The sequence below is a fragment of the Marmota monax genome, unplaced genomic scaffold (assembly GCF_021218885.2).
Source record: "Marmota monax isolate L192 unplaced genomic scaffold, Marmota_monax_Labrador192_F-V1.1 WCK01_AAM20220418_F8-fsc00013, whole genome shotgun sequence".
Lineage (NCBI taxonomy): Eukaryota > Metazoa > Chordata > Mammalia > Rodentia > Sciuridae > Marmota > Marmota monax.
Window position 1 is genome coordinate 21,927,353 of NW_026692202.1, and position 14,116 is coordinate 21,941,468.

The following is a 14,116-nucleotide window of genomic DNA, read 5'->3' on the forward strand; positions in this document are numbered from 1 at the left end:
GAGATAACCTGAAATGTATCATCTTACTCTCAAAAGTGACTTCCTGGAGCACAGTGCTGATTTATCTATAGCACAGTTGACTTCTTGGTGTTTTATGACTATGTCAGTCCCATACTGCAGTTGGGAGTAGTGATTTGACTGTCACTCTCAGGACTCTTTCTGTCTTGACTGTCATGGAATTATCTGACTGATAATGGTATTATATGCCAATTATTCACCATTTTGAGTACTTATGGTCTGCCATTCTTAGACACACCAAATTGTTTTTGTGAATCCATGTTGCTTTAAAATCTGTTCAAGGTAGCTTTTCATGATTTCTTGACTCATTTGATTTCTCTCCCACTTAAACAATTTTCTTTCCTGAACTGTGTTTGGCTTTGTATAATTCTTTTAGAGCTGTGGTTCTTAACCTGCTATACTTTTACCCCCAGGGGAAATTTATCTGACAGTATCTGCACATTTTTTTTTATGGTCTCCAGAGGGAGTGAGTAAGTGCTCTGGGCATCTGGTGAGTAAAGGCCATGGATGCTGCTCATCACCCTGCAGTGCACAGGACTGCCTCTGCAACACCGAATCATTTGGCTCAAAATGACCCATAATGCCCAAGTGAGAGCATGGGGAAAGGTGAAAGTCCCTCTATTCAAAGCAATCAAAATAAGACTCAAGTCACTGGTACAACATGCAAACTCACTGGCAAAAGCTCCTGCTGGCCCACTGGGAGCAAGATGTCCGTGGAAATTATATTGGTGCAAAAGCTTCCTCTGTATTCATCAGAAATCAGAAACCATGAACAAGCAGAAAGGCCTCCATGGAAAAAGAAAATTGAAATAATGAGATTTTTTAAAGATGTGAAATGAAAGTCAGTTGTGAGTTATAAGGATTTCAAGGAAGCAAAATGAACAGCAGAATTAAAAATTTGCTAGGAATAAAAGCAATGTCTTCATCAATAAAAGCCAAATTTGAGAAACTTTTTGAAAATGGGAATGAGGAAGGAAAAGGACAAAGTCATTCAAATAATGGCAAGAAAAAAAAAAGAGAGAGAGAAGATAAATCACTGATATTTATAAGCATAACTACAGAAGAAATAAATATATTTAAAAGGTATATTCATATTATCAGGCAAAATAACGAAGAGACTCACATAAAGACATATCCTATAATACTATTGAATCATAAGGATATAGAAAAGAATCCTAAAATTATATATAAAAACAAAACTGTGAGGCAACATCTACAGAAGTTATTTCTTTTTAAGAGAAAAAGTTTTTGATGAAAGAATTTGCATTTCAATTAATTTTATTCACATGAATAAAAAAACACAGCTTCTTCTCACACATACAAGGTCAAAGAATAGAAAACACTCACATGCATTTATTTTTAAAAACTTCTCGAAGTTTTTCTCCAGCTAAGAAATGAATAAAACTTAAGAACTCAATACAGCAACTGTTTTTAATAACCTTCCAATGAACACTGAAACCATAAAGTTAAAACTAAATGGCTGATGCAATAATGGTTTAAAAAAACTAAGTCAACTGTTGAACTAATTTCAAAAAAGAACATATGTAAAATAAAAATGGTATCATTTTAAAGAGAAACCTCTAAGACAGTAGAGGTTTTTCAACAAAGTTAAAATAATAAAGATAAAGAAAAGTTGGAATAGTAAAGACACATTAAATTCTTCATCTTACAAGAGCAAGAAAAAGTCAAATATACATCTTTCATTTTTATACTACAACTTCTAAACACCTTCAGTGTAATTGGTGATTGAATTAGAAGTAGCTATAAAAAAATTTCAAAGAAAGAAAGAAAACAAAAGTTAGAATACAAAACAGAAAGAAAAAAATGATGAATTACAAAACTCATCACAATTCTTAAAAATAGATTTAATTTGTTCAATAAAAATAAAAATATAATTAGTCAAAAAAGTAATACACTAAAGGTACTCATAAAATATTATAAAATTTAAAATTTAAATTAATTATGAATAGAATATGATCTGTACTCATAAAATGGATTAATGGTTTAAAAGTAATATTAGAGTTGTTTAGAATGTGGTGAGGCAAAAATTCTTCAAGTTTTATAAAATATTTCTGGACAAATTTGTCAGCATGCCTTAGGAGCCTAACATAGAGATGCATACCCTGTGATCAATTAAACTAAATGCTTGAAAATCATCCTAAAAAATATAATGTAGACAAACAACATTACCTAATAAGATTCATTGTAGTAGTATTTTTATAGTAAAAACTTTAGATATTCCTTAACATCCAAAATAGGGAATAAGTCAAATTAATTATCATATCTGTTACTGTTTAGATGTGAAGTGTCCCCCCCAAAGCTCATGTGTGAGAAAATGCAAGAAAGCTTATATGTGAGAGGGTTGTGTTATGATAGCCTTAACCTAATCAGTGCATTAATCCTCTGATAAGAATTAACTGGGTAGTAAATATAGGCAGGTAGTGTATGGCTGGAGGAGGTGGGTCATTGGCAGCATGTCTTTGGGGTATATGTTTTGTTTGTGGTGAGGGAAGTCTCTATCTCTTTGCTTCCTGGTGCCATATTTCCAGCTGATTTTCTCTCCACATACCTTCTCCATGATGTTCTGCTTAACCTTAGGTCCTGAGGAATGGAATCAGTCATCTATGAACTGAGACTTCTGAAACCATGAGCTCCCAAACAAACTTTTCCTCCTCTAATTGTTCTTGTCAGGTCTTTTGGTTATAGCAATTAAAAAGCTGACTTAAACAATATCCACATAATAACATGTTATACAATCATGAGAAATATGATTTTTAAAAATTATTAGCTATCATAGATGCTAGAAATATGATTTTAGAACCAGATAAAGTTCCATAGTTTACCTATTGTGAGTTGAACTGCTGTTAACATTGGCCATGACCCCAATCACTGTAGTATGCTGATTTTAAGTCCTTTGGGTTTAAACTGAGGAGTGGGATAACTAGGTCAAATGGTGGTTCCAGTTTAAGTTTTTTGAGGAATCTCCATGCTACTGTCCATAGGGGTTGCACCAATTTGCTGTCCCACCAGCAATGTATGAGTATGTCTTTTCCCCCACATCCTCACCAACATTTAGTGTTGTCTATATTCTTGACAATTGCCAGTGAGTGAGATGAAATCTTACAGTAGTTTTGATTTGCATTTCTCTAATTGCTAGAGATGATGAACATTTTTCCATATATTTGTTGATCAATTATATTTCTTCTTCTGTGAAGTGTCTATTCAGTACCTTAGCCCATTTATTGATTGGGTTATTTGTTTGTTTGTTTTTGTGTTTTTTTTTTTTGTTTTTTTTGCTGTTTTTTTACTTCTTTATATATCATAGAGATTAATGCTTTATCTGAGGTGCATATGGTGAAGATTTTCTCCCATTCTGTAGGCTCTCTCTTCACATTATTGATTGTTTCTTTTGCTGAGAAGAAGCTTTTTAGTTTGAATCCATCCCATTTATTGATTCTTGATTTTTACTTCTTGTTTTTAGGAGTCTTGTTGAAGGAAGTCAGATCCTAGGTTGACATGGTAAAGATTTGGGCCTGCTTTTTCTTCTAGTAGGCACAGAACCAATCTAGAAATTGAAGTGCCCTTCAACAGATGAATGGATAAATATGATGTATATATACAATGGAATATTACTTAGCTTTAAAGAAGAATGAAATTATGGCATTTGCCAGTAAATGGATAGAGTTGGAGAATATCATGCTAAGAGAAATAGCCAATCACAAAAATCCAAAGACCAAATGTTTTCTCTTATATGTGGATGCTAACTCGCAATAAGTGTGTGTATGTAGGGGGTATGTTAGAGAAAATAGAGTTACTTTAGGTAAAGGGAGGGGAGGGGATAAGAAGGATAGTAGAATGAAATAGATATTATTAATATTAATATAAATATATTATTATATTAATAAATATATTATTAATGAAATAGATATTATTAACAGTTATATATATATATATATATATATATATGACTGTTGTGATTCTACAACATGTACAATCAGAAAAATGATATATCATACCGCACTTATGTATGATATATCAAAGTGCATAAATGCATTCTACTGTAATGTATAACTAATTAAAACAAAAAAAATTTTTAAAAAACCAAACAGATAAAGTTGTAATATGATCATCATTTAAAGAAAAATCTTTAGTGATATACTTAACTTTGAGAAATTCACCAGAATGATTACACTGGTAGTATCTGCTCAATTTTAATGTTTTACTTGGTCCTGTTATCATTTTTTCCAAATGTTCTGCACAGACCACTCACTCCTGCACTCAGTGGATTTTGTTTTTATTTCAGGTAGTGGATAAGCAGATCAATGACCTGGCACAAAACTTTAAGAGAATGAACAAAATTAAAGTAAGGTTTTCAAAGAAAACAGACCAGTATCTTTAAAGATATGAGAAGATAATTTGTAAACTTCAAAAGTCAATTTCCAGCAGAATTATACATCAATCAAATGCAGGGATTACATGTATTTATCAAGATTAGGCAGAAAAAAGACTTCCAGACATGCAAAAACAGTCTCTCATTAAGTTGCTCAGGGCCTTAGTAAGTTGCTGAGGCTGGCTTTGATCTTGCAGTCCTCCTGTCTAAGTCTCCTGTGCCCCTGAGATTACAGGAATATGCCACTGTGCCTGGTGAAAACTTATATCTTATTACATACATTCTGCCCATTTACCATCTCTATATACTTAAGTGTCTTTATTAGGAAGTTAAGTCAAAAGACATATTTGTATCACACAGTAGGGGGGCCATGGTTAACAATAATGTAATGTATATTTCCAGAAAGCAGGAAGAGATTTTGAGTAGTCTCACCAAGATGAAATGATGAATGTTTGACATGAGGGATATGTCACGTACCCTTATTTGATCATTACACAATATATACATGTATCAAAGTAACATCTTACTCCATAAATATGTACAATTATTATGTGTCAATTAAAAATGAAAAGTTGAAAGTAAATAACAATGCATTTGTTTACAAATACTTAGTATGTAATTGTTTAAAATTGTTGTAACAGGAAAAATATGTACCTTTATTGTTTAAAGTTATAAAAATAAGTAACAGCAAGTAGTGATATAACTGTATTGAGGGAAAGGAAGAAAACAGATGATGATATAAAGGAGTTAAATTCCAAGAAGTCAGAGTTTATATATATAAATATTAGCTAAAATAACCTAAAATAGGTAAAAATTTAAAGAGTGGGGTGGGAGTAAAGTGGGGAGACAAAATATATTAATTTTTATTATTTTAAGTCCTTCTATGCCAAATTATTGTTAAAATTATGCCCATGAATACTTTTTTAGGCTGTAAAACTTTTTTTAGTGAATAATAGGTAAAGATGTAGAGACAGTATGTTTAGTCAACTCATTAGAGAAGTTTGGTTATCAAAAGAAGCAAATATTGGGGAAATACGTTGATGGTGTAAGGGCAAAAAAGCCATGTCAATTGTTTTTTAATGTCAAATCATTATATTTATACTATGATTGAAATAATGATTAAAAACAGACAAATCAATAATATTTTGTGCTTCATCAATGCAGGAGATAAATAGGCACAGTTAACCATTTATAAAGAAAACCTGCCTCTTTTTTTTTTTTTTGGTAGCGGGGATTGAACCCAGGGATGCTCATTGAGCCACATCCCCAACCCTTTTTAAAATTTTTTAACTTTGAGGCAGGGTCTCACCAAGTTGCTCAGGGCCTTGCTACGTTGCTGAGGCTGGCTTTGAAATTGTAGTCCTCCTGCCTCAGCCTCCTGTGCCGCTGGGATTACAGGAGTGCACCACTGTGCCAGTGAAAACTTACATCTTATTACATACATCTTTGTCCACTTATCATCTCTATATACTTATCTTCAAACTTTCAAATAATATAGCTGATGTCTTCAACTTGCCATTGGAAATCTAAGTCAATTTGAAGTGTTCTGCTGGGAAACTTCATTGTAAAAGACTCCCTTGTCCTATTTCTTCAAATTATACAATAGATGACTAAAAGTCAAGACTGGATGGTATCTTGCCCTTGATTTAGAGAAGAACCCCAGTAAGGAAACTACTGGGGAATTCTAGTCTCATTAGAACATCAGTTGACTTATTTTTTCTTTTCTGTGCAGACTGTACCTTCATCTTTATTCAAAGCCCATCTGGGAATCTGCCCCAAGTACCAGCTGGAGTAACATGTGATTGTGTGACTGCCCTGGGTAGTGTAGCGTTCCTCAGCACTTCCATCTCATTGTAAGTGGTGATGGGAGACAGTTTATTCAAGGATCTACCCCAATTTCACAGGACTTTCTTCAACATGACTTGAAGAACTTTTGGCCAGATATTCCAATTAAAGCTCTGCATATCATGTCTAACAGCTGGTTGCCTGACACCCTCAGACAGACCAGTCTCTGCTTCAATTATATACCAAAAAAATGTGTATATTGACACCTCCTTATTTGAGCTGTCACTGTTAAGTCTTATAATCCTAAATTAAATATCCATTCTGAGGCTGTGGATCAAGGATGCCTGAGGAGAAAGACCGAAGGCACTGAGCAAACAGGTGTTATTGGGTTTCAAATGATTAAACACATCATCTTGTCTCCAAGAATAGGTGTCATCACCTATTACTAAATTACTTATGAAATTCATGCCTTTGAGTAAGCTCAACTACTCGCATTCAGAACTAGCTGAGGGCATACTAGTAATTGAGATCAAAGAAGAAAGTTTGAGGTGTTGCTAAATCCTTCCATTCTCCACTAGTTTGGCTTTTACTTCATATTCTAGAACTGAGGTCAAGGTGGAATCTTCCACTTTAATGCACATTATGGAAATCTGTAGTCATTTGAGCTCAGGCTACAGATAAGATTGATCAACTTTCTTTCTTTTTTTTTTTAAGAGAGAGAGAGAATTTTTTTAAATATTTTTTTTACATTTTTCGGTGGACACAACATCTTTATTTGTATGTGGTGCTAAGGATTGAACCCAGGCAACACGCATGCGAGGCAAGCGCGCTACTGCTTGAGCCACGTCCCCAGCCCCTGATCAACTTTCTTAATCAACTAGGAAAGATTCAGAGTGCCTGGGAACACAAAATGAATTTGAAGAATACCCAAAAAAGGAAATAGATTTATTCTCATAAAGCACTGCCTGGCACATAGTAAATGCTTTACAAATATGTGTCAAATGAATGAACTATTACACCATCACTGCTCACTTGGTAGCGATGACTATCTGGAGAAAACTGAAGTGAGAAGATTGTGCCAAGGGCTGATTCAGGAGGAAGGATTCCTTCAGCATTTACCTATGCCTTCCCAAGGCTCAGGAGTGTGAATGGCTCCATATGTGCCATAAAATGCCATTCCTGTTCCAGAGACAGATAAAAACTAAACATTCCTAAAAACCTAACAATAGTAAATTTAAAAAAAAAAAAAAGAATCCCATGTAACTAAAGATTAGGTTTGTTAAGTAAGAATGATTGTTATTTATGCCATTGAACTCTGTATTTCTTGCCTAGTATTTCTGCCCTTGAGTTTGGGGCAGCCATATCCTACCAGAAAATAGAGCATGAGTGCAGTACACTTGTTTTTAACATTAACAAAGGCTCTGGAGAGATCCAAGATGATGAACTAGAGGGAGACTGCATTCCTTGTTGCTCCTTGACTTGGGATTCAAGCAGAGGAAATAAATACTGTTTCTCTGCGAGACAATCCTCCTGCCCACAGATTTCCTGTGTTTCCCCCCATTTGTCCACCATGATCACCAGACCTTTGCCAATATATCTATATTGCCCGCCCTTTGCATGCAGACTGCTGCCAGCCACCTTTGCCTGTTTGCCTGCCTTTTGCCTACCCATCGCCTACCTTTAGCCTGCCCGTGGCCCGCTGCCCAACATTCATATGCCAAGTGCCTACCCCTTGCCTGCCGACCATCCACAGACTCCCATAGAGCACCAGCTGCCTGGAAGTCCACTGTCAGGGTACCTGCAGCTTTGGTTACATGTGGCCACCACCATCTTGGGACACTGGCCAGGGCCTGGGAGTCCATGGCCAGGGGGATGCAGGTCTGTCTCTGCCACCGCCGCCATCTCAGGGCATGGCTGCCTCAGTCTGGGGACACTGGACAGGGTCTGGATATATATTGTCGGGGTACCTACAGGTCTGTTTGCACTTGAGGTCTTCCTATTGGGTGTTCTAGTGGCCGCCATCTGGCTGCCTCTTTGAAGGGTCACTCCTTTGTGTGAACACACCCCTGGTGGTCTCTCTGCAAGTGAATGGCATTGAGATCAAGGGATTTCACTAAGGCAGAGCCTGGGGAATCTGAAGCCCAGGTCCATCAGATGCAGCTAGGTCTGTGTGGGCCAGTCTGGGCCAGGCAAGCCTGCGGAAAGCTGGAGACTGGGGGCACTTGGGAACAGGGTGGGGAGCACAGGTTGGAGAAACTGGAGAAAACTTGACTATCTCCATCTCAGTGAGTCCTGAAGTGTGTGGGGATGGAAGGGGCCAGCTACAATGGTTAGGAAGACCAGAAGAGGGTGAGAGGTCATCTTGCTGTCAGCTGGCCCAACCAATTGTTCTGGCACCCACCAGACTGGAGCTACCATCAAACTTCAGACAATCCCACCTATTGGTAAAAAAGGGAAGCTGAGAACATCTTTGAAAGCCAATGGAAGCAATCAGTCAATTTTCCATAGAGAATTTCATTTTTTTTTCTTTTTTTCCCTCTCTGTCTCACATCTCTACCATTTTGTATCCAAATATTTTTAATTCATCAATTATTGAGGAATGGGATATCTGAATAGTACAGTTTTTTGTGTATTCTTATATTTTTAACTTTTAAGAAAAACTGTATATATTTTTTCTCTCACTTATCTGTCTCACTGGATTCTCTTTCTCACTTCTCTCAAGTAACAGTCAAGCTCTATTAATTCCCTCTTCACTCTTATTATAAATTTTTACCTTCTCCCTTTCTCCCTCATAAAATTATATCCTACACTACTTCTGTTCTCTCTTTGTCCATCATTTTAAAAAGTAAACCATTTTAGCAAACTTACTGTTTATTTTGTAGATAATAATTGAACAAATCATTTCTGTTGATTGTGACAAAACTGTAGAAGTCTTAATAGGAGCTATTTGGATTAAGATTGCATATTGTTTGCATTGGGTGCTGTTAATATTGGTCTCCCTCTTAAAGTGAGGTACTAGAAGCATTCAGGGACACCATATAAGACTTTAGGGTAGAAACTGTACTGTCTCTGACCCATACCACTGGATGGGAAGACACACAAACAACATGAAAAAATAAGGGAATAAAGTGCCTCAAACAAACAATATGTTTCAACAATGGAATCCAGAGACAACGCAGTAGATGAAATGTCAGAGAAGGAGCTTAGAAGGTACATAGTTACACTGATTTTCAAAATAAACGATAATATCAGAGAGAAAATCCAGGAAGTGAAAGATCATTTCAATAGAGGCAGAGATTATAAAAAGGAATCAAGAAGAAATCCTTGAAATTAAGAAAACAGTAAGCCAAATTAAAATTCTATCACCAACAGACTAAACCACTTGGAAGATAGAACCTCAGGCAATAAAGGCAATATATACTCTTGAAAATAAAGTTGATCCACAGAGAAGATGATAAGAAACCATAAACAGAACTTCCAAGAAATACGAAATAACATGAAAAGACCAAATTTAAGATTTATCAGAATAAAAAAAAGATGTGGAGATACAAACCCCCCAAATGCACAATCTTTTCAATAACATAGTATTGGAAAATTTCCTAAATCTAATGAATAAAATGTAAAATCAACTACAAGAGGCATACAGGAGAGGGCTGGGGATATAGCTCAGTTGGTAGAGGCAAGCACAAGGCCTTGGGTTCAATTCCCACTCCCCACCAAAAAAAGAGACATACAAGACCCTAATTGTACAAAATTACAGCAGACCCACACCAAGGCATATTATAATGAGAATGAGTAACATATAGAATAAAGATAGAATTTTAAAGGCTATGAGAGGAAAAAAATCAAATTACATATAGGGGAAAACAAATTCAGATCTAAGATGGATTTCTCAACCCAGACCCTCAATGCCAAGAGGTCCTGGGACAACATATATCAAGCTCTGAAAGAAAATGGATGCCAACCAAGAATTTTATGTCCAGCAAAACTAAGCTTTAGATTTGAAGATGAAATAAAAACCTTCCATGATAAAACAGTTAAAAGAATTCACAACTAGAAAGCCTTCACTACAGAACATTCTCAGCAAAATATTCCATGAGGAGGAAATGAAAACAAAAGAAAAGAACATCAGCAAAGGGAGGAACTATGCTAACAAGGAAAATCCAATCAAAGGAGAAACTAAGTCAAGTTAAAAACACAAAATAAACCCAATGACCAGAAATACAAATTATATATCTATAATAACCCCAAATGTTAATGGCCTAAACTCATCAATCAAAAGACATAGACTGAGAATTTTTGCATCTATGTTCATTAGAGATATTGATCTAAAGTTTTATTTCTTTGATGTGTCTTTGCCTGGTTTTGGGATCAGGGTGATATTGGTCTCATAGAATGAGTTTGGAAGTGCTCCCTCTTTTTATATTTCCTGAAATAAAATTGAAGAGTATTGGTATTAGTTCTTCTTCAAAGCTCTTGTAGAACTCGGCTGTGTATCCGTCTGGTCCTGGGCTTTTCTTGGTTGGTAGGCTTCTGATGGTGTCTTCTATTTCATCACTTGATATTGGTCTGTTTAAATCATGTATATCTTGCTAACTCAATCTGGGCAAATTGTATGACTTAGAAATTTGTCAATGCCTTCAATATCTTCTATTTTATTGGAGCGTACATTTTCAAAATAATTTCTAATTATTATCTGTAATTCTGTAGTGTCTGTAGTGATATTACCTTTTTTATCATGTATGCTGGTAATTTGAGTTTTCTCTCTCCTTCTCTTTGTTAGTGTAGCTAAGGGTCTATCAATTTTATTTATTTTTTTAAAGAACCAACTTTTTGTTTTGTCAATTTTTTTCAATTGTTTCTTTTGTTTCAATTTCATTGATTTCAGCTCTAATTTTAATTATTTCTTGCCTTCTACTGCTTTTGATGTTGATTTGTTCTTCTTTTTCTAGGGCTTTGAGATGTCATGTGAGGTCATTTATTTGTTGACTTTTTCTTCTTTTAAGAAATAAACTCCGTGCAATGAACTTTCCTCTTAGTACTGTTTTCATAGTGTCCCAGAGATTTCAATACGTTGTGTCTGTGTTCTCATTTACCTCTAAGAATTTTTTAAATCTCATCCTTAATGTCTTCTGCAACCCATTTTTCATTCAGTAGCATATTGTTTAGCAATGAATCCACTGCAAGAGAAATTAGGAAAACTACCCCTTTCACAATAGCCTCAAAAAAAAAAAAACAACTTGGGAATCAAACTAACAAGAGGTGAAAGACAATTACAATGAAAACTACAACACACTAAAGAAAGAAATTGAAGAAGACCTTAGAAGATGGAAAGCTCTCCCATGCTCCTGAATAGACAAAATTAATATTGTCAGAATGGCCATGCAACCAAAAGTGTTATACAGATTTAATGCAATTCCTATTAAAATTCCAATGACATTCTTTATAGGAACAGAAAAGGCAATCATGAAATTCACTTAGAAAAATAAGAGACCCAGAATAGCCAAAACAATCCTCAGCAAGAAGAGTAAAGCAGAAGGTATCACAATAGCAGACCTTAACCACACTATAGAGCAATAGTAACAAAAACAGCATGGGATTTCCTCAAAAGTATGAATGGATAAAAACATGTAGACCAATGGTACAAAATAGAAGACACAGAGACAAACTCACGTAAATATGGTTATCTCATACTAGACAAAGGCACCAAAAACATAACATTGGATAAAAGATGGCCTATTCAATAAATGGTGCTGGGGAAACTAGAAATCCATGTATAGCAAAATAAAATTAAACCTCTATCTCTCACCCTGCAAAAACAAAAAAAATCAATTCAAAGTGGATCAAAGACTTAGGCACTAGAACAGAGAATCTGCCCCTACTAGAAGTAAAAGTAGGCCCAAATCTTCACCATGCCAACCTAGGATCTGACTTCCTTAGCAAGACTCTTAAAGTGCAGGAAGGAAAATCAAGAATCAATAAATGGGATGGATTCAAACTAAAAGGTTTCTGCTCAGCCAAGGAAACAATCAATAACATGAAGAGAGAGACTACAGAATTGGAGAAAATCTTTACCACATGACCTCAGATAGAGCACTAATCTCCAGGATATATGAAGAACTCAAAAAACTTCACACCAAAAAAAATCAAATAACCCAATCAATAAATGGGCTAAGGGATTGAATAGAAACTTCACAGAAGAAATACAATCAATCAACAAATGTATGGAAAAATGTTCATCATCTCTAGCAATTAGAGAAATGCAAATCAAAACTACTCTTAAGATTTCATCTCACTCCAATCAGAATGGAGTGGCAATCATCAAGAATATAGGCAATACTAAATGTTGGTGAGGATATGGAGGAAAAGACATACTCATACATTGCTGGTGGGACAGCAAATTGGTGCAACCACTATGGACAGTAGCATGGAGATTCCTCAGAAAACTTGAAATTAAACCATCATTTGACCCAGTTATCCCACTCCTCAGTTTATACCTAAAGGACTTAAAATCAGCATACTACATATTGCAACCAGATCAATGTTAATAATAGCTAATTCATAATAGAAAAACTATGGAACCAACCTAGATGTACTTCAACAGATGAATGAATAAAGAAGATGTAGAACATATACACAAGGGAATATTTCTCAGCCTTAAAAAAGCACAAAATTATGGCATTTGCAACTAAATGGATGGAGCTGGAAAATATCATACTGAGCTGGAAAATATCATACTAAGCAGAACCAAAGAAGCCAAACCCAAATGGAAATAAGCCAAAGACCAAAGGCTGAATGTTTTCTCTGATAAGTAGATGCTAATCCATAATGGGGAGTAGGTGGGTAGGGAAGAATGAATGAATTTTGGAATGTGCAGAGCATAGTAACAGGAGGGGAGGGAGTGTGGGGATGGGAAGGTCAGTGGAATGAGACAGATATTATTACCCTATGTACATTTATGATTACTACCAGTTCTGCCAGAGGAGGGAAAAATTGTGCTCCATTTGTGCACAATGTGTCAAAATACAGTCCACTGTCATGTATAACTAATTAGAACAATTTAAAAGAAAAAAATCTAGTGGGCTTCCTCTCCTTGTGCTCATTTGATTAAAATTAGCATGTTCAGAGAGGACTATCTCCTCAAATACCTGAAATAACTGTCAGTGTGTTGCATAACTTTTGGTCATGTTGACATGGCACTGTTACAAAAGTAAACTGGCTGTGCTCTATTGTATAAAATTTCTCCAAGATAATATTTTCAAAACATGGAAAGGAAAATAAATACTTTAAACTCTCAAAAAAAGTAATTAAATAAATAAAAGGAAGATCAATAGAATAGAAGAAGGGGATCGGGGTGAGGAGGAAGGTAGAAAAAGGGAAATACTGGGGACTGAAATGGAGTAAACTATATTATAAGAATTTAAGAACATGTCAAAATGTACCCTGCTATTATATATAGCTATAATACACTAATGAAAACTTTTTTAAAAAAGAAAAAAGCATGAGATATTACCCTACATTACTTCAAAATGTACTATACAAGTGCAATAATTAAAACAGCATGATATTGGCATAAAATTCAAATAAACTTTTTTAGAATATAATAAAATACCTACACAAATTATAAAGGTGTCATTGCACTGTGCTATTATGGAACAATATTAAATAGAAATGGTAATACAAGTGTCTTTGTATAATCCCTGATTTAAAAAAAAAATTCAGAATTTCCCTATTGATTATGTTTTCACCCTAGACCTTTTATTTAAAAAAGCTTCATGATACATAATTCTTGTATCGTACAATTTACTCATAAACAGAGTATAGTTCAATGTTCTTTTCTGCATTACATTATTTTTTATTCTAAATGTATATGATCTATCTGTGTCTGTGTGTATGTCTATATATCATTTTATATGATAAAAG

At 34.9% G+C, this 14,116-nt stretch overlaps 1 pseudogene; it reads right to left on the reverse strand.

The window, feature by feature from the left end:
* LOC124083295 (14-3-3 protein theta-like) overlaps positions 1-8,215 on the reverse strand; it is a 35,548-nt pseudogene extending 27,333 nt beyond the window's left edge.
* Between the last annotated feature and the right edge of the window lie 5,901 nt (positions 8,216-14,116).